This window comes from Rhinoderma darwinii, chromosome 2 (assembly GCF_050947455.1).
Source record: "Rhinoderma darwinii isolate aRhiDar2 chromosome 2, aRhiDar2.hap1, whole genome shotgun sequence".
NCBI classification, from domain to species: domain Eukaryota; kingdom Metazoa; phylum Chordata; class Amphibia; order Anura; family Rhinodermatidae; genus Rhinoderma; species Rhinoderma darwinii.
The window spans coordinates 96,103,260-96,125,826 of record NC_134688.1 but is presented as its reverse complement, the minus strand read 5'-3'; the positions used below and the strand labels follow the sequence as shown (position 1 = coordinate 96,125,826).

The following is a 22,567-nucleotide window of genomic DNA, read 5'->3' as shown; positions in this document are numbered from 1 at the left end:
CTTTTCCGTGTTAGATCAGCTCCATCTATATATATATTTTTTCTTAAATTTGTCTTTTTCCCTCCTTTTCTCCTTCCATGTTATTTAGTGTATAGCATTCTTATCATTTCCACTATACTTACAGATCAAGTTTTTAGTCTGGCCTTTATTATATCCTATCTTGTGGGCTTCTATTCAGACTTACTCTGGTTCTACTTCATTTGGGACCATCTATTTTGTGATACTGACAATTATATTGATCCTGTTGCCATTTCTTGGGTCAACCACATATAGCATGTAGTAGGGCCATTCGTTTTCAACAATATAGTGGCATATGTGTCCTTTCGTTATAGATTTCGCCCACTAGTTGGTATTTATTATGGTGACATATACATATTAATCAAATGACCCTCTTATCATATAGTCTTTACATTCCATCTACACTGGGACAATATAGCGATCTCCTAGCTTTGTGTTAGACACACTATACCATGCTAATTTTTATCTCACACTGTCATTATCTCTCCATATGTACCCATATAGGTTTGAGTTAGCATATGTACTCTTATGTTATTCACTTTTGTCTGCATTTCCGTCGAGTTGTTCTGGAAATGACACGACTTCCTGCCGATTTGACACTGGTGAAATATATATACATTTTTTGCCTCTGTGTTATTGCGGCTATTGTCTTGCTCTAGTTGGTGCTCTCGTGCCCACTTGCGGTTATTCCAAGTGGTCCGATATAATTGTGTCACCCTCGTGGGTTTTCATGTTTCCAATTATCATACTAATGTTCCATCAAACATATTAAACGGACACCCACGAGGACTCTACAATTTATGTTCACTCATATTGGACGGTTGTGAATATTACAATATAACAGAGCCTTTTATCTGCCTCCAATGTGATATTTTCACTCTGACATCCTATCACCAAGATTTTTTGTTTTGTTTTGTTTTTATTATCATTATTTTTATCCTTCACATTTAGTTCCTCACATAGGGATTCAGCTCCTTTTGCTTTAATCTTAATATATTCGTTTAGGCAAACCAGTGGAGCTTACAAAAATTATTCTAGCATTATTTATTGATCATTCAATATTTATTTCAATTTTGTTATTGCATGTATATAAAGATTATTTCTGGCTGCTATGTTTTTATCCACATAGCCTCATTACAATCATTTTGCCTTTATATATTGTCCAGCTGTATTAGGATTATTTATTAGCCTTGCCATTAAAGATGTACTATTTTCTGGACATATGTGTTAGGTGGAATACCAGGCATTTTTTTATAGTCATTGTTTGCATGTCAGACTTATCAGCAATGTTGTCTCTTCATATATATGCTTTTTCTTATTCCCTGTTTTCACACTTATATATATCTTCATGCGGTTGTTTGTTTGGTTTTTTCTTTCACATAATGCATATGATTTTGTGTTTTCTCTGTGGGTCTTTTCTGCACACATGTTTTCCGTGTATCAATATATGTCGGGTGATGCTCCGCAAGCTTCGGGGACATGATCCTCTATCAATTCTATGAAATCTCGTATTATACACACAATTTTTTTATAAATAATAAGTTTCTGCTGTATTTTATTTATTTCAATTCCTATTTCTATCATATGCATTAGTGCATTGCTTATAATTACAGCCATTATATAATTTTGAAACACAATAACGATGGAGGATTGATTTTGTTATAGCTAATCAACTCACCTGCGAGCGCCGCCTCGTTCTAGGTTCAACCTCCCATTTAGTCAGTATTTATTCACTCCGTGTGCTTGCTGGAGCTCACTCGACTTAGCCATGATTAAGGGCACAGCCAGTGCCTGAAACGCGTAGGCTATCTATTGCCGCATATCACCACCTCGTTCTTTCCTCCTGGTGTTTTTCAAGCATTGCTCTTGTATTTAAATAAAATGGAAACCTAGTTTTTCCTATTTACATCTTCATCGCTGGATCTCCTCTGGTTTTTTCTTATGATGCTAGGAGCCCGGCTCCTTGCAGTGTATTCGGTCTGGAAAATGCGGCCGACGCACAGACCGTATATCACGGACCGAACACGCTCGTCTGAATCAGTCCTAAGGGCTTATTTACACGAACGTGATATACAGCCGTGCAACGCGCGTGATTTTCACGCGTGTCGTACGGACCTATGTTAGTCTATAGGGCCATGCAGACAGTCCGTGATTTTTGCGCAACGTGAGTCCGTTGCGTAAAACTCACGACATGTCCTATATTTGTGCGTTGTTCGCGCATCACGCACCCAATGGGTGCGTGAAAATCACGCGCACCACACGGAAGCACTTTCGTGGGACGAGCGTGATTTGCGCAACAGCTGTCAGACTATGACTGTAAACAGAAAAGCACCACGTACTTTTCTGTTTACTAACATCCAAACGGAGTGTCATGATGATGGCAGCTGCACGAAAATCACGCAGCCGCGCATCATACGGGGCGGACATGGAGGTGTTAAGTTCCTTTTGCGCACGCAAAACGCCGAGTTTTTTGTGTGCGCAAAACGCACACGCTCGTGTAAGTCCGCCCTAAGAGTAATATCTGTCAGCAGCAATTAGCTTGCTTTTTGATGGTTTCCAGGTAGCAACTATGGCTGTGGCTGTTAAGGCTAGGACTACACAGCGACTTCACAGGTCACATGGCCATAGATTGCTGTGTCCTGCTGCCTGAATTGCTAGTAATGAAGTAAAGTGGCCGCATTGCGATGAGCAAGTTTCCGCAGCTGCGACACAACAGTCACAAGAAAATCAAACCTGCTGGATTTCTTGCAACTGTCTAATCACCATCGTGGCAACTTGTGGGTCGCAAAATTACTACATTCACTTTCAGTACTTGCGATGCAGGCAGAGGGAAAAAGTGATCTTTGACCTTGCAACCTGTGTCGCTGCCAAAGTCGCTAGGTGGCCCTAGCCTAAATCTGGTATAGTTGCTAGTGAAGCATAAATTGTAACAAAAACAGGCAAAACATATAACAAAGAAACGGGGTCATACATGTTGTGTGGGTCACTTTTTAAAATATGTAGTGTGGCTACATCAGAGGTGTAGCTGGGTTCTCCAGCACCCGGGGCAAAGATTCAGTTTGGTACCCCCCCCCAACATCTTTCCCGGCATCTCCTTCCCCCTCGCCATATTTGTTTTCTCTACCAATTGACGTGTCATTTCTTTTCCACATTTCTTTTTATGTAACTCGAGCATAAAAATATTTGTTATATATTTGGATGGGTATTACCCCCGTACAATTTATATATAATATATGTCGGAGTAACTCACACTAGGTGTACACCACCGATTGTCAATATATGATTGAAGGAACAGGGGGAGTAGGAAAAGTAGTGTGTTTCATAGATGTAAAAAATAAAAAATACTTTATTATTAAATTGTTATTAAAAACAATGTTGGATGTAATTTACGTTGCGCCAAAGTCCCCTAGATTGGCACAATATGACAAATTATGTCTAAATTAAATTGCTCCAATTCTATAGTAGTATATTGATTTATATAGACGACTGACCTCTCAGTGTTGGTGAGAAAACAGTCAATTGCAAGCAAAAAATTATTATTAACGTTCCTCCAACGGGCTGTAGATAAAGCCCAGCGATGGGGAAACCCCTACATCAATCTTGCTGCAATGGGTTCCATGTACATGCATATAACTGCATTAATATTTGTACATTTTACAAGCAATATAGTTCTATACGCAACACCAGAATAGATACAGTGAAGGAAATAAGTATTTGATACCTTGCTGATTTTGTATGTTTGCCCACTGTCAAAGACATGAACAGTCTAGAATTTTTAGGCTAGGTTAATTTTACCAATGAGAGATAGATTATATAAAAAAATTTTAAAAAAAATACCATTGTCAAAATTATATATATTTATTTGCATTGTGCACAGAGAAATAAGTATTTGATCCCTTTGGCAAACAAGACTTAATACTTGGTGGCAAAACCCTTGTTGGCAAGCACAGCAGTAAGACATTTTTAGTAGTTGATGATGAGGTTTGCACACATGTTAGATGGAATTTTGGCCCACTCCTCTTTGCAGATCATCTGTAAATCAGTAAGATTTCGAGGCTGTCGCTTGGCAACTCGGATCTTCAGCTCCCTCCATAAGTTTTCGATGGGATTAAGGTCTGGAGACTGGCTAGGCCACTCCATGACCTTAATGTGCTTCTTTTTGAGCCACTCCTTTGTTGCCTTGGCTGTATGTTTTGGGTCATTGTTGTGCTGGAAGACCCAGCCACGAGCCATTTTTAATGTCCTGGTGGAGGGAAGGAGGTTGTCACTCAGGATTTGACGGTACATGGCTCCATCCATTCTCCCATTGATGCGGTGAAGTAGTCCTGTGCCCTTAGCAGAGAAACACCCCCAAAACATAATGTTTCCACCTCCATGCTTGACAGTGGGGACGATGTTCTTTGGGTCATAGGCAGCATTTCTCTTCCTCCAAACACGGCGAGTTGAGTTAATGCCAAAGAGCTCAATTTTAGTCTCATCTGACCACAGCACCTTCTCCCAATCACTCTCAGAATCATCCAGATGTTCATTTGCAAACTTCAGACGGGCCTGTACATGTGCCTTCTTGAGCAGGGGGACCTTGCGGGCACTGCAGGATTTTAATCCATTACGGCGTAATGTGTTACCAATGATTTTCTTGGTGACTGTGGTCCCAGCTGCCTTGAGATCATTAACAAGTTCCCCCCGTGTAGTTTTCGGCTGAGCTCTCACCTTCCTCAGGATCAAGGATACCCCACGAGGTGAGATTTTGCATGGAGCCCCAGATCGATGTCGATTGACAGTCATTTTGTACGTCTTCCATTTTCTTACTATTGCACCAACAGTTGTCTCCTTCTCACCCAGCGTCTTACTTATGGTTTTGTAGCCCATTCCAGCCTTGTGCAGGTCTATGATCTTGTCCCTGACATCTTTAGAAAGCTCTTTGGTCTTGCCCATGTTGTAGAGGTTAGAGTCAGACTGATTCATTGAGTCTGTGGACAGGAGTCTTTTATACAGGTGACCATGTAAGAGCTGTCTATAATGCAGGCACCAAGCTGATTTGGAGCGTGTAACTGGTCTGGAGGAGGCTGAACTCTTAATGGTTGGTAGGTGATCAAATACTTATTTCTCTGTGCACAATGCAAATAAATATATAGAATTTTGATAATGTGATTTTCTTTTTTTTTTTTTATATATAATCTATCTCTCACTGGTAAAAATTAACCTAGCCTAAAAATTCTAGACTGTTCATGACTTTGACAGTGGGCAAACTTACAAAATCCTCAAGGGATCAAATACTTATTTCCTCCACTGTATATACAGCACCAGCACAAATACAGCTCAATTTAGTGCAACCCCTGACGTATAGATTCACACTAATTTGTTTCCAGCTCCCAGCATGGCCCGAACAATGGTGAGGATATGCTGGGAGATGCTGTTTCACAAAAAAATAAATCATATCATAATCATACCACCCATCATCTCACTTTAGATCATACAGTGACTACAGTGCTGATTAGAGGCAGAATAAACATTTACATTAAGTGACTCACCGGTGACGTCTCAGATTCTAGTTCTTTTTCTCCATCCGGTCCAGACCTCTATGATGACTTCTCCAGGTCACAGCCTATTTCTGCAGTTTGCCGCTCAGATGTCTTCAGCTTCTAATTTTTCCAACATTTCTACACCTATAAACAAAGATAAAGTTCTCATTATACCACACACTACGCCCCTAAATATAATAGCGCCATACACTGCACCTCTAATTATAATAGCACCATACACCGTGTCCCACACACACACACTGTATCCCCTGTAGATAGTGCCTACCATAGAGCCCCCTGTAGATAGTGCCCCCCATAGAGCGCCCTGTAGATAGTGCCACCATATAGCCCACCCCTGTATAGTGTCCCACTTATAGCTCCCCCTATAGTGCTCTACAGATAGCCCACCCCTGTATATAGCCCCCCTTTAGATATAGCCCACCCCTGTATATAGTTCTCCACAGATAGCCCACCCCTGTATATAGCCCCCCTGTAGATATAGCCCACCCCTGTATATAGTGCTCCATAGATAGCCCACCCCTGTATATAGCGCCCCTGTAGATATAGGCCACCCCTATATATAGTGCTCCACATATAGCGCACCACAGTATGTAGCCCCCCCATAGATAGAGCCCCACCATTGAAAACGCCCCCCCTGGTAGATAAAGCCCCCCATAGATAAAGCCCCCCTGTAGATAAAGCCCCCCCCCTGTAGATAAAGCCACCCCCGTAGATAATGCCACACACATTTTTGTTACGTTAAAATAACAAACTATTCAAACTCACCTTAATCCCATTTCCAAGCCGTCCTGCAGCAAAGGAGACCTGCTCTCTTCTGCGCATGTCTCCTGGGGTTGAACGCTTCCCTGTCAATCAGCGAATTTCAACGACACAAGCAGTGAAAAGTATCACGCCGTTTCACTCATAGAAAGGCGCTGAATGGCCGGCAGTGGCGGATTAAGTAGACCATAGGCCCTGGGCTGTTCCACAAACTTGGGCCCCTCTTTCCCACCGCCGCCCTGCCGTGTCTATAGTGAACACCACCTATTTGTGTGAGCATTGACAAATGGTTGTTACGATTACCCTTGTCAAAGGGCTGTGTCCCTACATACTGACAGTCTCCAACCATCGCTGACAGTATCACACTGTGTAGGGACACATCCTCCTGACAAGGGGAACGGTAACACGAATTTGTCTATTAGCTCTGGGTACACAGAGATATGTAGAATACAAGAATTACCTGCAACAGATGTGTCAGGAGAGGAGATCCCCTATAGATCCAGTGATGTCTTCTTTGATGGGAGCCGTTTTCTTCTCCATCTGACGCAGACCGTTATGGCGACTTCTCCTGATGAGACATCTTTGCCCATCACTTCTGCAGCCATTTCCAGACCCTATAGAAACACACAAATTTAGACACCAAGGCCCAGCATCCTACATTAAAGGGGTGGTGCGGGCACAGACTGTTTTTTATACTGATGACCTATCGATGTGCCCGGACAACCCCTTTTATTCAGACTAATAAATTAGGACCACAGACTAGATCATATAATACATACAGACCCCAGACCTTCTAAACTATTGCAGTCCCCGGACCAGACCCCCGAAACACATCCAGACCCCATTACAAGCACCCTGAATAAATACAGACCTCAGACCGGACCACTAAATACAGACACCAGACCTGACCCCTACACTAATAATGACCCCAGACCTGACTCCCTTAATACAGACCTCAGACCAGACCCCCTAAACTAATACAGACCCCTAAATAATGACCCCAAAACTAATACAGACCCCTAAATACAGACCCCATAAAGTAATACAGACCCCAGACCACACCCCCAGATGCAGACCTCCTAAATACAGACACCAGACCTCAAACTAATACAGACCCCCGAAATACAGACCGCAGACCAGACCCTCTATTCTCATAGAGACCCCAGACCAGACCCCTAAATACAGACCCCTAACCTAATACAGACCCTAGAACAGGCCCCCTCAATAGACCCTGTAAACTAATACAGACCCCAAATCAGACCCCCTAAATACAGACCCCTAAATAAAGACCCCTAAACTAATACAGACCCTATAACAGGCCCCCTAAATAGACCCTATAAACTAATCCAGACCCCAAACTACAACAGACCCCCTAAATACTGACCCCAGACCTCAAACTAAAACACCCCCTAAATACCGACCCCAGACCTCAAACTAAAACAGACCCCCTAAATACCGACCCCAGACCAGTTAAACTAACACAGACTCCTAAATATACAGACCCTAAACCCCTTAAACTGATACAGACCCCAGACTAGACCCTAAATACAGACTCCTTAAACTAATAGACACCAAACCTCCTAAATACAGTCCCCAAACTAGGCCCCCTAAATACAGACCCCACACCAGACCCCCTAAATACAGTCCCCCTAAATACAGACCCATTAAACAAATCAATCCCCTTATACTTACATAGTCAGTCTTCTCTGTGGAGTCTTGATGCTTATGCTTCTGCTGCTGCTCGAAGTCCTGCGGTCATGTGACCAGCAGGTCTCTAAGCAATAGTAAGAACTTCAGAGATAAGGTCATGTGACCTTATGTCTAAAGGTACTTTTGCAGGACATACACAATGCAGTTTCATCGTGGTTTTTGCCACGATTCGCGGCAAAATCGTGACAAAACTACAATAATATGCCATTGATGGCCGGGCACGGAACGTACCCGGCCATTCATTGGTTCTAATTGTACCTGTGTCCTATAGACGCAGGTACAATTATAGTGCAGGAGGGGTTGGCGCTGGCGCCCCCCTCTAAGTTGCGCCCTGGGCACATGCCCCGCCTGCCCCCCCTGGCTACTCCCCTGGGCTACATTCTGTATTATACTTTGTGACGCCTCCCTGATGGTATTGCATGATGGATAAGTATCTGCCTGTATTTCTCAGCATTGAGGACACCATTAATCCTGACCAAATCCCCAACTCCATTTGCTGAAATGCAGCCCCAAACTTGCGAGGAACCTCCACTATGCTTCACTGTTGCCTGCAGTTATTGTACCACTCTCCAGCCCTTCAGCGAACAAACGTTCTTCTGTTACAACCAAATATTTCAATATGTTGTCTCATCAGTCTGGCGAACCTGCTGCCTTTTTTCTGCACCCGTTTCTATGTTTTCGTGCAAGTCACTTGGCCTTGTTTCCACGTTGGAGGTATGGGTTTCATGAAGTCCTTTGAAATCTTTGCCTTGCTGATGCAGTATAACTACCTTGTGTCTTGTTTTTGTACTCAGTTTTGCCGTAGTGGCCCTGTGACATGAGACTGTCTTTCACAACCTCAGCTTTGTAGCAGAGCTTGCCTGTTCCTCACTAAGTGTAAGCTGTTTCTCTTACAGTTAAAGGGAATGTGTCGCTAGAAATTATTTATTTTTTTCCCGTTAAACAGTTAGTATTTAAGTGATTAAACATTATTTTAATTTTTTACATTTTTTCACAAATCAGGAAATATTATAAATTCGATTCTAATTTATAACATTTCCATGTGCTGGTCACTAGAGGGAGCAATTCCCAAAATTGCAGCATTGCATTGTGGTAAAGCAACCTCATTGCTTTATGCTGCAAATTTGGTGTAGACACACACACGCTCTAGTGTCCTCACACAATCCCCCCTCCCTTATCCTGGCTAGTGCCAGGAGAAGGAGGTGGTTGAATCTTCTAATCCTCCTACACTGTGCATTCGCTCAGAAAATGGCGGCACACAGTGTAGGAGGATTAGATACAGTGGTAATCATACAGTATAACACGAACATAATACACACATCACATACACAAACATAACTTACCTGCTCCTGCTGCCTCCGATCCAACTCCTCGCGTCTTCGCTGCCTGGAACATATGTCCAGAAGCCGCGACCGGAAATAGTTATCTTACTGTCCGGCTGCTGCTTCCGGATGTCGCTCTGCCGAAGACCTTCCTTTTGGACTGTCTGGGAGCGGCGCATGCGCCGTTCCCACAAAGACGGCGTACACTATAGTGAATGGAACGGCTCCCGTTCGCATTCTCTATGTGGGTGTATGTGCCGTATTCCATCTCTGTATGTGTCGATAATCGACACATACAGAGATGAAAAAAAAAATGGCAGCCCCCATAGTGAAGTGAAAGTAAGAAAAAAGAAAAAAGTAAAACACAAAAACACAAATAAATAACATTTCTTTTAATAACACACTAAAAGCAATTTTATATATAAAAAAATAAATTTCCGCGACAACTGTCCTTTAATGACTGTGTTTCAATGAAAATGATGATCAATATCATCTGTTTGGTATAATGGTTAATTATGCAACTGACTAAAATCCTACAAAATCCATGACTTTGTGCAAGTGTACCTAGAAGAATTTATGCTGTTTTGAAGGCAAAGGTTGGTCACACCAAATATTGATTTGACTTAGATTTCTCTTCTGTTCATTCACTTTGTATTTTGTTAATTACTGAAAAAAAAAACTATTAACACTTCTATTTTTCATAGCATTCTTACTTAGCAGCATTTTTCCACAACTGCCTAAAACTTTTGCACCGTACTGTATGTGTATTTTTGTTTTTTTACACTTTTACAGAAAAAAAGCCATTGTTGAACTGTATTTAATTATTTGTTTTTTAGTCCCACTAGGGGACTTCACAAAGCAATCTTCTGATCATTGATAATAACTCTTTGATATATTCAGTATACCAAAGCATTACTGCCTATCAGTGCAAGACTTACAGACAGTCCATTAGACCAGGACTCCGGCATACAACCGTGGCAGGCCTGGGAGCCTTTCACCCTAGCAGCTATGGAAATTAATTGATGGTCAGTGATTGTGTTCATAGGCTGCTGATGGCTGACAGAGGGAGCCCTATCTCTCTGTCAAACCACTTAAATGCTACACATTATGTGACCACTGGCACTGATTTAAGGCTACTTTGATATCGATGTGGGAAAATAACTCTTAATGCAGCACGTTTCTGGCAAAACTACAAACACCTTGGACCCTATTATAAATCAGTGACTGAAGTGGAGAATACTGCTATCCTATCTCTATCTATCACATATATGTATATAAAAGCTTCTGGAACATGGAGAAAATTATATAACCAGTAATAAGCAGTGCAGCTGATAATCCAGCACTGTGGTATGCTATAACCCCGACCAGGAAGCTGCAGCATGTCTATGGGCAGTGTGTCTGCGTTTCCTCTCACTGCTCCTGCTCTCTCCTCCTGTTCATTCTGTTTCACTGCCTCTGCCTCCTGTAGGAGAAGCTTTACAAATGTCCCACATTACATGTCTTTTTAGAGGGAGAGCCCAGCCCTATATAACTCAAAAGACTATATAACACCCAGTTAGAGACAGAGCAGGACATAGAGGAGAGTTCAATGCTCTGTGTAAGTAGAGCTGTATGCAGACTTCCTTTTTATCTGAGCAAACTACGATCAGTGACAGTAATGAAGGGGAATCAGCGTTTGTACCAGTGCAACATCCCCTTCAAAGCAGCTGATTGGCGGTGGTGCCAGGAGTTGGACCACCACCGTTAAGATATTGATGACCTAACCTGAGAATAGTCACTCAATTTTTTATGACTCGACAACCCCATCATGGCCCTTTTACATGAACCAATGACTGAGCCCTCATCTGAACGCTCGTTCCCAATCATTGCTTTCTGTAAACAGGGCAGCGATCAGCAAACACTAATTTGTCGGCTGCTCGAATCTTTTATTCACCCGAACTTTGGGGATGACAAGAAGAGAGATTGTTTCTTTGTGAAGGACTTCTAGTTGCAAGGAGATGAGGATGGTTTGCCAGTGAAATATGCCTCTGGGGATACCACTCCCATTGATGGCACTCAGGGTGATGGGGTGCTCCAAGGTTTCCAGAGGAATGCAGAGTTTGCAAACAAGAAACATAGTGAAGACATTTCCTGTGGGTGCAGAATCAATTAGGGCTCAGACAGACTGGAAAGACCCCGGTGAAAATAGAGAATGTCAATGGAAAAATCAGACTGAAGAAATAATAATAGATAACTCTTGTCGGAAAGGACAAGAGTCCAAATGTTTTTAGGACCCACAGTAAAGTCACAGTATCAGCCTCTGCCTTCTTTCATGTTCTTCAGGAGTAAGTCTAAATCTGCATGGGTTCTTCAGAAGACAATGATGGTAATGGTAATGATTGACTGGTTTGCTGGAAACAAAAGTATGTCTAATGGTGATGCACTTGGTCTGTTCGCTCTTCTGAGGGCTCTTACTGAAACGTAAATCGTCGAGGCTGCAGTCAGATAATCCCTGCCAGAATGTTTCTACAAAAGCCTCGTTGTTCCAGGAGAGTTCAAAGGTTAAGGCCCAAAATTGTAAGGCATATTGACCTACTGTAAAGCCTGACCGCTGGCATCACCCACTTACCGGCAACAGCAGGAATCTGAAACTTTGTCGGCATCACCTTCGGCTGGTGCCCGTAGACTGCGTGTGCGCAATCGTCCCTGGTCTTAAAGGGCACCATTAATATCACCCCACACCAATCCCAGCACACCTGGGACTTTAAAAAGAGCTCTGCCCACTTCCTCATTGCCTGATCAATGTTGTGTCTAACCCAGTGTTCGTCTGCAAAGGTACATAGTGTTATCCTGTGTCCGTGTCGAGTCCGGTGGTTATGAGGACTTTACTATCCGCCATCCGTGTCAAGTCCAGTGTCCGTGACGACTTCAGTATGCGTGTTAAGTCCAGTGTTCATGATGACTTTAGTATCCGTGTCTGGTGTTTGTGCCAAGACCAGTGTACGTGACGACTTCAGTTTCCGTGTCTGTGCCAAGTCCAGTGTCCGTGAAGACTTCAGTATCCGTGTCTGGTGTCTGTGCCAAGTCCAGTGTCCGTGACGACTTCAGTGTCAAGTGGCCGTGATGACACAGTTTCTGTGTCCTGTATCTGAGACAAGTCCGAGTGTCCAGCACAAGCCAGCTTCCGATAGTCTGGCACAAGCCAGCTTCCGATAGTCCGGCACAAGCTGGCCTCCAATAGTCCGGCACAAGCCAGCTTCCGATAGTCTGGCACAAACCAGCTTCTGATTAACCAGCACAAACCAACTTCCGATAAACCAGCACAAGTTAGCTATATAGATACTCTCCTCCTAGTAACTGTCATTGACATTTGTTTGGCCAGCTGCTACTCTGTTACGGCGGAGTGGCCGTGGATCCACTTTCCCCATAGCCGTGACAGTTTGCTCAGGCCATGGATCCCGCTGGTCAACCCAAATCGGCCATCCAGACTATGCAAGTGGACATGCGAGATCTCCGATCACGTCAGGATCAGCTTTTGCGAGCGGTCATTTGTATTGCCACATGTCTGGACCTCGCTTCAATTGCTCCCGTGATTACCTCTCAAGTTGCTACTCCATCAACTCCTCCACCCGTCATAACTCCAGCCAGTTCCAGGGCCGGAATTCCTTTGCCACTTCCACCTCTTTATGGTGGAGATGCAAGAACCTGTCGAGGCTTTCTTAACCAGTGCAAGATCCACTTCCAGCTGCATGCATATCTGTTAACTTCTGATCTGACCAAAGTTGCCTTTATTATCTTCCTACTGTCTGGCAAAGCTCTGGCAAGGGTGAACCCTACCTGGGAATGTGGAGTCTTCCAACCTGCAGCAGTTCTTAGAGACTTTCCGCACAGTATTTGAAGAACCAGGACATATGTCTTCTGCCGTTGACTCACTTCTGACACTCTGTCAAGAACAGTCGACTGTAGGGGAGTACGCCATACAATTCCGCCGTTTTCCAGCCGAACTCTCCTGGAACAACCAGGGCCTGGTGGCAGCCTTCTGGCAGGGATTAGCGAGTAAATTTAAGGTTAAACTGGCAGATCGTGATCTCCCTTCTACCTTGGATGCTCGAATCCTCCTGGCTACACGTATCGACAAGGGGTTCCAAGAGCGCACCCAGGAACTTAATCGAGAAAGAAGGTCATACAGACTGGCACCTAAGTTTCAGAGAACCCTGCTGTCAAGTAGGGTTCATGGACCCACAGGGCTGTACCGCCTTGGCGGTATGGCAGCTGGCCAACAGAGCGCAGGTCACAGTCTATAGTTCATATAGGGTACCTGTGGCAGCTCGGACAGTAGCAAGGCAGGCTCGGCTGGGACTAGGCAGTATGTAGACGTCAGGCGTGGAGTAGTAGGACAGGCGTAGATACAGCACAGCACGACTACAGCTCAGCACGGCACTTGACCAGGATAGCGCGGCATACAGGATACAGGAACAGGGAACACTGGGAACTGTAAAACACTAGGAGACCATTTGCTTAGACAAACTAGGATACGACAAACAACACTCAGGCATTGCAGGAAGGGGCTGGACCCTTCTTATAATCCAGGGTGGTCATGGGCTAATTTAGCATCAAAGTCCGTTGCGCGCGCTGCCCCATTACGAGTGAGCACGAGCGTGCGTGCGCACCCTACGGGACCCGGCCGAGGTGAGTGGAAGTGAATGCTGGCGTCTCCTGAGGAGGAGACTGGGGCCAGCGCTCGCCAACCCATGACTGTGGCCGTCAGGAGGTGAGTGAACCTAATGCCCTTCTTGGGGCCAGAGCGAGAGAGAGACTTCTTCAGAAGGGTAGGAGCATTGAGGTTCTCCTCTGGCTCCCAGGACCTCTCTTCAGGACCAAACCCCCTTCAATCCACCAAATAAAAAGTCTTTCCTCTTTCTTTCTTGGTGTCCAAGATCTCCTTAACCTCGAAGATGGCTGGAGGCAACTGCAGGGCTAGGAGTCTTGGTAAAGTAGTTCAGAACCACCGGTTTCAGGAGAGAGACATGGAAGGAGTTGGGGATCCTGAGGGTAGGAGGAAGCCGAAGCTTGTAGACGACAGGGTTGATCTGCTGCAGGATCTCGAAGGGTCCGAGGAACCTGGGAACAAATTTGTATGATGGCACCCTCAGTTGAATATTCCTGGAGGACAGCCAGATCTTCGTGCCAGGAAGAAACTGAGGAGGTTCTCTTCTCCTTGTGTCTGCCTTCCGTTTCATGCGGTCGACCGGCAGCAGGATGGAGGATCGAGCCTGCTGCCAGATCTGCAGAAAGTCCCTAAAAGCACTATCAGCAGCTGGTACCTTGGACGTATCAGGCAGCGGGAGAGGACTTCGTGGGTGTTGGCCATAGACGATAAAGAACGGTGTATTCCTTGTGGACTCGCTGGTGTGATTATTGTAGGAGAATTCAGCCCACGGGAGCAACTGCACCCAGTCATCATACTGCTTGAAGATGAAGTGGCGTAAGTAGTCCTCCAAGATCTGATTAATAAACTCTCGACTTGACCATTGGACTGAGAATTGTAGGCCGAGGAAAAGTGCAACTTTACACCTAGGAGTCCGCGGAGGGCTCTCCAGAACTTCGAGGTGAACTGAACCCCCCGATCAGACACAATATGCTGCGGCAAGCCATGCAGGTGGAAGATGTGTTGGATGAAAAGCTTGGCGAGTTGTGGAGCAGAAGGAAGACCGGTCAGAGGAACAAAGTGGGCCATCTTCGAATATCGATCCACCACCACCCAGACAGTACTGCATCCAGCAGAGAGAGGCAGGTCAGTGATAAAGTCAATAGCTATATGCTGCCAGGGAGCATCGGGCAAAGGCTGGAGCAGGCCAGCAGGTCTGGAGTGAGTGACCTTGTTAGCTGCACACACTGAGCAGGAAGAAACAAAGTCCATAATGTTCATGGGCAGCGTGGGCCACCAGAAATGACATGCAATCAGATACCGAGTCTTACGGGTCCCCGCGTGACCTGCCAGTTTAGAGGAGTGTCCCCAGCGGAGGATTCTCCCTCTGTCAGCCAGTCGCACAAAAGTCCTCCCTGGAGGAATGTCCCCAACTTGCAAGGGATTGACAAAGACAATGCAAGACGGATGAATAATGTTCTGTGGAATTTCCATGGTGTCTTCTATCTCGAAAGACCTGGACAAGGCATCGGCCCTCACATTCTTGTCGGCCGGGCGATAATGGGGCTCAAACTGGAACCTGGTAAAGAACAGTGACCACCTGGCCTGACGAGGGTTCAGCCGTTGGGCCGTCTGAAGATAGGTAAGGTTCTTGTCCATAAAAATCAGGATGGGATGAGCTGCACCCACTAGTAGATGTCTCCACTCCTCCAGAGCCAATTTGATGGCAGTAACTCCCAATCCCCAATTGAGTAGTTGCATTCTGCGGAAGAGAAGAGCTTAGAGAAATATCCACATACCATTGACTTGCCCTTGGAACCTCTCTGGAACAGGAGTGCGCCAGCACCTACAGAGGATGTGTCTACCTCCAACGAGAATTGCAGAGAAATATCTGGATGATGGAGGATAGAGACTGACGTGAAGGCACTCTTCAGGCTATTGAATGTGGGCTCTGCCTCAGGAGTCCACACCTTTGCGTTCATGCCCTTCTTAGTGAGGTTAGAGATAGGAGAAGTCTGTATGGAGAAGTTTGGAATAAACTGTCTGTAAAAATTGGCGAATCCCAGAAAGCGCTGTATGGCCTTCAAGCCTTGAGGGTGTGGCCATTCCAGGATAGACTTTACCTATTCAGGATCCATCTTGAGACCTCTATTCGAGACAATGTGGCCCAGGAAGGGTAGAGCATCTTTTTCAAACACGCACTTCTCCAGCTTGGCGTACAGACGATTCTCCCTTAACCGCAGTAAAACTTGACGGACATGTCTCAAAAGTCAAGAGGTCATCAAGATAGACCACAACACAAGCATAGAGGAGGTCACGGAAAATGTCATTAACAAACTCCTGGAAGACCGCGGGAGCATTACACAGGCCGAAAGGCATTACTAGATATTCATAGTGTCCATCACAGGTGTTAAATTAAGTCTTCCATTCGTCACCCCGCGAATCCGGATTAGGTTGTAAGCCCCACGCAGGTCTAGTTTGGAAAAAATCTTGGCACCACGTATACGATCAACAGTTCTGAGATCAGTGGCAACGGATACTTATTTTTCACCGTGATCTGGTTGAGACCCCGGTAGTCAATACAAGGACGCACGGAGCCATCCTTCTTTTTGACGAAGAAGAACCCGGCTCCTGCCGGGGAGGAAGACTTCCGTATGAAGCCCCTCTCCAAGTTCTCTTTAACATACGCGGACATGGACAGAGTCTCTGGCAAGCAGAGAGGATATACCCTACCACGGGGAAGGGATGCACCAGGAATCAGCTTGATAGAACAGTCATACGCCCAGTGTGGGGGCAGTGTCTCCGCCTCCCGTTTGCTGAAGACGTCCGAAAATGCAGCATAATGACCAGGCAATCCTGCCAATGACCGAGGCAGAGGAGACTGAGCCGAACGAATCTGCACCAGGCAACGGCTGTGACACTCGGGGCCCCACTGGAGAACCTCTCCAGAGTTCCAGTCCAGGACTGGGGCATGTAGTCGGAGCCAAGGCAGGCCCAGCAGCACAGGGTTAAGGGCCTTGGACAGGACATAGAACAATAGCAGCTCGGAATGGAGAGCTCCCACCTGGAGCCTCAGCGGCTTGGTCACAGCTATAACTGGGTCTGGCAGAGATAGTCCATTTACCGATGCTACCATCAACGGTCTCTCCAGAGGGGTAGTGGGTAATTGAAGAAAATCCACCAGGTCTCTACAAATGAAATTAGCAGCGCATCCAGAGTGCAGATACGCAGAGACCTGATGCATTTTCTCACCGGACACTATGGTCACGGGTATGGACAATTTAGACGGGAGTCCTTCTTTGCCCAAGTTTGTCTCTCCTACCAACTCTAGGCTTTGTTGCTTTTGGGGACACAGATACACAGGATGGCCTCCGAGGCCGCAATAAAGACAGAGTCCCGAAGTGCATCTGATTTGTCTCTCCTGGGTAGATAGCTTACATTGGTCCTTCCTCACAGACTCTTTAGGAGGATTGGCATCTGAGGACAGCAGGGGTTGCTGCAAGGTAGAGACCGGACTAGGAAGTCCTCCCTCCCGACGAACCTCTTGGAGCCATTCTCGGAGCCTTCTATAAATCCGTGCGGCCAGAAAGATGAGGTCATCCAGGGTAGACAGCAGATCTCAAGCGGCAAGTTCGTCCTTAATTTTAGGAGACAGTACATGCCAGAATTTAGCCACCAGGGCCTCATTGTTCCACAACAGTTCTCCCGCCAGGGTGCGGAAGTGGATGGCATACTCGCCCACGAAGATGTCTCCTTGGCGTAGGTTCAGCAAGGAAGCCGCAGCAGAGGAGACTCGTCCAGGCTCCTCAAACACCGTGCGAAATGTCCGGAGGAACCCCTGGAAGTCACGGGTCTCTTGTCCTTGTCTCTCCCAGATAGGGTTCGCACATGCAAGGGCATTGCCAGTAAGAAGAGGGATGATAAAAGCGACCCTTGCGCCATCAGAAGAAAATGCCCCTGAATACAGGCTGAAGTGGATCTGGCGCTGGTTCAAAAATACACGACAGGGACCTGCGTCTCCATCATAGCGGTCAGGAACTGGCAAAGAAAAACGAGGATCAACACTGGATCAACGCTGCCAGGAGGTGTAGTCTGAGGATTAGTACTGCCAGGAGGTGTAGTAGGAGGAACGGCAGCTTGTGCCTCCTGCCGACGTGCGAGAATATTCAAGGCCTGGAGGAGTTTGTCCTGTCGAGACCAGAGGTCTAGCATATCCGCACGCATATCTTGTGACGTCGTCATGGTCTTGAATCGACCAGCGGGGTCCATGGCCTGAGCGTACTGTCACGTAGGGTTCGTGGACCCACAGGGCCATACCGCCTTGGCAGCTCGGACAGTAGCAAGGGAGGCTCGGCTGGGACTAGGCAGCAGGTAGACGTCTGGCGTGGAGTAGCAGGACAGGCGCTGATACAGCACAGCACGACTACAGCTCAGTACAGCACTTGACCAGGATAGAGCAAAATACAGGAACAGGGAACACTGGGAACTGTAAAACACTAGGAGACCATTTGCTTAGACAAACTAGGATTCGACAAACAATGCTCAGGCATTGCAAGAAGGGGCTGGACCCTTCTCATAGTCTAGTGTGCTCATGGGCTAATTTAGCATCAAAGTCTGGTGCACCCTACCGGACCCGGCCGAGGTGAGTGGAAGTGAGTGCTGGCGTCTCCTGAGGAGGATACTGGGGCCAGCGCTCGCCGACCCATGGCTGCGGCCGTCATGAGGTGAGTGAACATGACGGCCCGCAGCCATGGACATGACACCTGCTACCCCCTTTGGTTGTCGTTCCTGAAGAGCCTATGCAGGTGGACATTGTCAGACTATCTGACCAGGAACGACAGTGCAGACGTTCCGCTGGCCTATGTTTGTGCTTCGCTTGCAAGTGTCATTTTGTGCGCCAATGTCCCCAGAAGACGGGAAACTCCAGCACCTAGGGTTGATAGGAGAGACTACCCTAGGTGGATCGATGCCTTCTGCAAAATTCTCTCCTAAACTCTGTATTCCTGTAACAATCTCCTCAGGCGAAGAATTGCACTCTGTTTCCGCTTATCTGGACTCTGGAGCGGCTGCGAACTGTCCGATAGAATTGCTTCCTGAAGTGCTCGCTTCAGCAGCACACATACTAAAATTGGAACGATACAGAGAAGATTAGCATGGCCTTTGCGCAAGGATGACATGCAAATTCATGAAACGTTCCATATTTTTCTCCGGCTGATCCCCCATCTGATCCAACTTAGACACAAGGAGACTTACGACACAGTTAATGTAAATGTCTTCATCTGAAGATTTCGACAACCTGATAGTCATATATATTTGTCTGCTGTACCCTTCATGTTCTCTTGATTTTCTTTTTAGGTAGCATTAAGGTACATTTAACCATCTGTTGTCATTTAATACAATACCAGAACAAGTATAATGCAATACACTAATCAGATGCAAACGAGGAGGTTACTTTGATAATCTTACCCTCATTAGTTTACTATATTTAGAGTTCCACTCCCATCCTAGAAGCCTCCTCCCTATACAGTAGTTCATGTGATGTACAAGTATGCACTTGCCAGATTGTACTACTCTGCCACCTAATCAGACTATTGAACTGACGTTCCTAAGACACAATATACACTCTTTACATTGAAGTATAGTCTGTGAATTTCAACATTCATGACATCATACACAAAAGTAGATAAGACAGTATCCTCTTCAGGATGTATAGTCATACTTATGTATTTTTGACAGTCTCATTTTCTTCAGACAGAGTTCGTGTGACGGGGACACCTAGTAGCTTTGTTTTTTTTCCTCTCGATTGTATACTTTATTCATTGCCCTTTCCCAGGGATTTGATGACTTTACTGTTGTCTGTTGGTTATGCACTTCGTACCTATTCTAATATCCTCATGCGATTAAAATATAATGTTACCCTGACACTTTACAGGTATACAGCTCTTATGATATCTGACTGATTTAGATGTGATGTTGTTTGCTATTTGTTATTTCTTTGTTCTCTCCAGTGAACAACCACAAGACAACGCAACAAATTTTGTGAAAAATGCTTCAAACTGTAAATACACTTGAAACGGCTATTATTCTTATAGCCTTGAATTTCTCATACCGTGAATATTCATAATTTGAATATTTTTTGTTTATACTTACCTTGCACCCCCTCCCATTAAACCTTTCCACCCTGAGTTTCTATGAGGTACAAAAATACAAGACACTCACAATACAAAATGATAATGGCTAATCAGTCTCCAGCTTGGTCCTTAGTCACATGCAATGTTAGGGGAATTAACTCTCCAGTTAAAAGATAGCACATTCTAGCTTTCCCCAGGAAAACAAAAGTAGACATAGTCGTGTTACAAGAAACCCATTTTCTTGAAAGAAAATCCCCAAAATTTCACAACTCTTACTTTAACCAATGGTTTAATTCTTATACTCCGACTAAAAACCCTAGAGGAGTGGCTATTGCATTTGTAAAACATGTCCCTTTTACCCTACAGGACTCTCTAGCCGATGATGAAGGGAGATATATTATTATTAAAGGTATGTTGGCTGGTTCCTTAGTAACAATTGGGAATATTTATGCTCCAAATTCAAATCAGGCCTCATGGATCCCATCCGTATTGGATATCACTAGATCCTTCATTGGGGGCACATTAATTCTGTATGGGGACATGAATGTATCTTTAGACCCACGCATGGATGCTTCTTCCAAAAATTCTGCTATCTCCCGTACAGCATTATCACGTATTGAAAAATCCCTATGTTCATACTCACTAGTAGACACTTGTGACATATGCACCCAAACACGATTGACTACACCCATTTTTCATCCCCTTATAATTCCTATCATAGGCTCGATTACATTTTTCTTCCTTTCTACACTATCTAACATTGAAGAAACTCATATACTCACATCGGTTCATTCTGATCACTTCCCCTTACTATTAAGGCTGCGCCACCCCAACAGTTTAAATCGTGGAAGCTAAATGAAAGTCTTCTTAAATCGACGCATCTAAAAGACTGCATTTCTAAAGCCCTTCCATCTTACTTTCAACATAATACAACAGCTCATAGCTCTATGCCAATGATCTGGGAAGCACATAAGGCAGTGTTTAGGGGCGAACTGATATCAATCAGCTCATTTCAAAATAAAAATAGCAAACAATTGGTCAACAAGCTATATGGTGAAATCTCCGAACTTGAACAGACACATAAAAAGTCACAATCTTCAGATACTACTATTCTGTCAACTAAACGTCAACAGCTTAAAGATATCCTAAATAAACAATCAGCTAAATTTTTCATGAATTGGAAGTACCAATTGTTCCTACATGGTGACAAAGTTACCAAACTGATTATCTTGTTAATAAAAAACAGGACAGCTAGATCTTACAGTCATGCCCTTAAAGAGAATGTCGCTAGAAATGATTATTATTTTTTTTTCAGTTAAACAATTAGTATTTGAGTGATTACACATTGTTTTATTTTTTTTAATTTGTTCACAAGTCAGGAAATATTATAAATTAGATTCTAATTTATAACATTTCCATGTGCTGGGCACTAGAGGGAGCAGTTCCAAAAATTGCAGCATGGTCACTGTGGTAAAGCAACCTCATTGATTTATGCTGCAAATTTGGGGTGGACACACTCCACTAGTGTCCTCACACAATTCTCACACTCCCTTCTTCTGGCTAGTTCCTGGAGAAGGAAGGGTTTGAATTTTAAAACCTCCTACACTGTGTGCCGCCATTTTCTGAGCGACTGCACAGTGTAGGAGGATTAGATACAGGGCTCAGCAGACAGTATCACACAAACATAATACACACATCATATACACGAACATAAATTACCTGCCGCCACCTCCGCTGGTCTACGCTCTTATTCCTTGCGCCTGAACATAAGGCCGGAAGCCGCGTCCGGAAGTCGTCATCTTACTGTCCGAAAGCGGCTTCCGATCCACATGAAAATGCCGGATTTCGCTCTGCGAACGAGTTTTGTTTTGGTCTGTGTGAGAGCGGCGCATGCGCCGTTCCACTCAGAAGGCGTACGCTTCTGAGAATGGAACGGCTCCCGTTCGCATTCTCTATGGGGTTGTATGTGCCGTATTCCATCTCTGTATTTGTCGTTAATCAACATATACAGAGATGAAAAAAAAAATGGCAGCCCTCATAGAGAGGTAAAAGTTTGAACACAGTAAAAATTAGAATGTGACAACATTAATAAATAAAATTTTTGTTTATATTTTATTAAAAGCAATATAATAATAAAAAAAAAAAAAAATCATGACCCCCTTCCCTTCAAGCTCCCTAATGGTATAAAAACAAGCGACGTTAAAACAATCTCTGATGCCTTTCTCAACTATTATGCCTCCCTTTATCAAATCCGTTCGAAAGACACGCCTAGCGATCAAGAGTCACAACGACGACAAGATATAAAATCTTTCATTTAACACTCCCTCAATTATCCTCATTCCAGCAAGATGCTCTGAATGCTCCATTCACAAACCAGGAACTCCAATCTATCCTGTCGAAGAGCCCAGGTCCAGATGGTTTGCCTATCCAGTATTACAAAGTGTTCTGCCAAGAGTT

At 44.8% G+C, this 22,567-nt stretch overlaps 1 long non-coding RNA gene and 1 other non-coding gene across 2 annotated transcripts in view; both read left to right on the top strand.

Moving 5' to 3' along the window:
* The window catches only part of LOC142740727 (uncharacterized), a 35,321-nt gene extending 14,802 nt beyond the window's left edge, over nucleotides 1-20,519 (top strand). Inside the window, exon 3 of the long non-coding RNA XR_012880863.1 lies at nucleotides 20,477-20,519. This is a non-coding gene — a long non-coding RNA (uncharacterized LOC142740727). The remainder of the gene's footprint in view (nucleotides 1-20,476) is intronic.
* LOC142747798 (U6 spliceosomal RNA) lies at nucleotides 19,078-19,184 on the top strand. The gene has a single exon (XR_012882037.1). It is a non-coding gene; the product is annotated as a U6 spliceosomal RNA (small nuclear RNA).
* Nucleotides 20,520-22,567: the final 2,048 nt, after the last annotated feature.